The sequence below is a fragment of the Cicer arietinum genome, chromosome 7 (genome assembly GCF_000331145.2).
Source record: "Cicer arietinum cultivar CDC Frontier isolate Library 1 chromosome 7, Cicar.CDCFrontier_v2.0, whole genome shotgun sequence".
NCBI classification, from domain to species: Eukaryota; Viridiplantae; Streptophyta; class Magnoliopsida; order Fabales; family Fabaceae; genus Cicer; species Cicer arietinum.
In genome coordinates this window covers 41730597-41732896 of record NC_021166.2, presented here as the reverse complement: position 1 = coordinate 41732896, position 2300 = coordinate 41730597, and positions in this window count along the sequence as shown.

Genomic DNA, 2300 nt, shown 5'->3' with positions numbered 1-2300 from the left:
GGGGGGGGGGTTAAGTAGGTGTTTAGAAATTTTCTTGTTTTTAGAGATTTAGTAAACGATTTTTCTGATTAGGATGGTGTATGGCACAAGTAAATGGTAGAAAAATAATGAACAGAACGATATTATCCTGGTTACCCTTATGACCAAGGGTACATCCAGTCCTCTTGCACACTACAAGAGATTTTTCCACTATTGTTAGACTATGTAAAAATCCATCCTAGAATCTCTGCTACAAACTTCTAACACACTTCCTAAGATAACACACCACTATCATAGATTATAATTCTTAAACAAAGTACACCACTTTCTTTAAATACAATATAATAACTTCAATGATTTTCTAGCAAATGTTCTTGACTAAGAATAAGAGTATAATAGTTGTACAATGATATCAATCCAATATTATTACAAGTATACTAGAAAACCTTTCTCAATGATATGAAAATGTATTTCAATTACTTAAAATACAAAATAACTTTGAGAATATTTCAGAAAAAAGTTCTAGTATGTTTGACCATAGTCGACTTCGATTTTTTGGCTTCTTTTTGGGCTTGCAACTTGATCACGTTTCTTGGTCTTTGTCTTCATAAAAAACTTAAGTGTTTCATAGTTCTTCATCTCTTAATAAGTGCTTTGCGTAGTGGAGTGTTTGATGGAAAAGAAATACATGATGACGAAAAACCAATACTTGATGATGGAACACTAGATCTACACATTAGAAACTTTAAGTCTTGCTCAAGCCTTACGAAGTGTTTCTTTTAAAGGATAAAATTGCATTAATCCCAAAACATCACACACATGGTGTGTAAAAGAGAAAACCAACACAACTGTTGTTTAGCACATAATGAATAAAATATATTACACCTCCTAATTAGAGCACAAAAACAATCCCAAGGCTATGAATCAACCCAACACTATTAAAAACTGTCCAACAACATTTTAACAATCAAGGCATGTAATATTAGGACTATAATAAAATTGAACCTATACATCCTACTTCTAAACAAAATAGGAATCAAAATTACTGCTACTGTGACAACATGCACTACTACATCCCTTATATAAATGGACTGAATACTAGATCCACACAAAAGCTATAATCAATCCTCTATTTACCACTTAAGCAAAATATAGGTTCTTTGAACCATTGGTCAAAAGAATATATAAATCCATTTATTTTGGTTTCAACTAGTTCCATACATGCACTTCGATAAAATATAAGATATGTGTTATATTGAAAATGAAATTTTGAAAGATCGTTGCATTCTAGCACCACCATATCCCCCACATCGTCGCAAATTAAACTGTTGGAACCAACTTGGTTTTCCTCTTGTGGTTTTGATGTTAAGAAAGGTATTTTATGAGAACATTTTTCTTAGACTATTGGCTTCATTAAGTGTGCAACAATTAGAACATGAAAACCAGAGGAAATTACAATAGGATGTGACTAGAGGATGAGAGCAGAGCATCGAGCCTCTGAAGGTTACGAATATTGCTTCTCAAGTTTAACTCTAAAGTTGGGGTCTGCAGATTGGCTTTGAAACTGTGTGCACCAGCTCACGCCGCCAAATGGATCTCACCCTTCTCCCACTCACACTATCACTGCTTCAACTTCCATCGTTATCAGTTAGCACCTTGAAACAAAACCCATTTTGATCTTATCTACTCCTCCAACTCCAAATGTTGAAGGATTGAACATTGTATCTCTAGCCCTCCCATTTTTTTGGAAGGCAAACCTTTTCCCACTTTACCCTTTGAACTCTTCTCACTTCCTCACTCCCACCCTACAAAAAACATTTAAATAATAATTGAAAATTTTAGAAATCATACACGATGGTGCTCGAAAGATAGAAAGGAAGTAGATCGAAATGGAAGATAAATAAGCTTTCTTAAGGATAAGTCGACCACGCGTCAAGTGGTTAAAACTATTCCAAACATATAGTTTGCGGAAAATTTTAAAAAACATCGATTCCCAAAAAGCAACGCTCTATAGGTTTGCATACTGGCTTTGAAACTGGGTTTGAAGACTGAATATGAAGATTGTCCAAAGACTGAATTTAAAGCATGCCTCTAAAGCCGATGTTGCCTTTAATGTGCACAAACTCAACATGCCTATGAAGAGTTTATATCAAGCTATCCTTAACTCTAAAGAGATTGTTCAAGTCATGCATTCAAGGCACATATTCCGCAAATCAAAAGTTGAAACACACTCAAAATGTTGCCTCTAATATGCAGACTCTAATGTTGCACTGACTTTGATGATTCACCAATGTGATTTGCCCAAAGCCAATAATACTAAG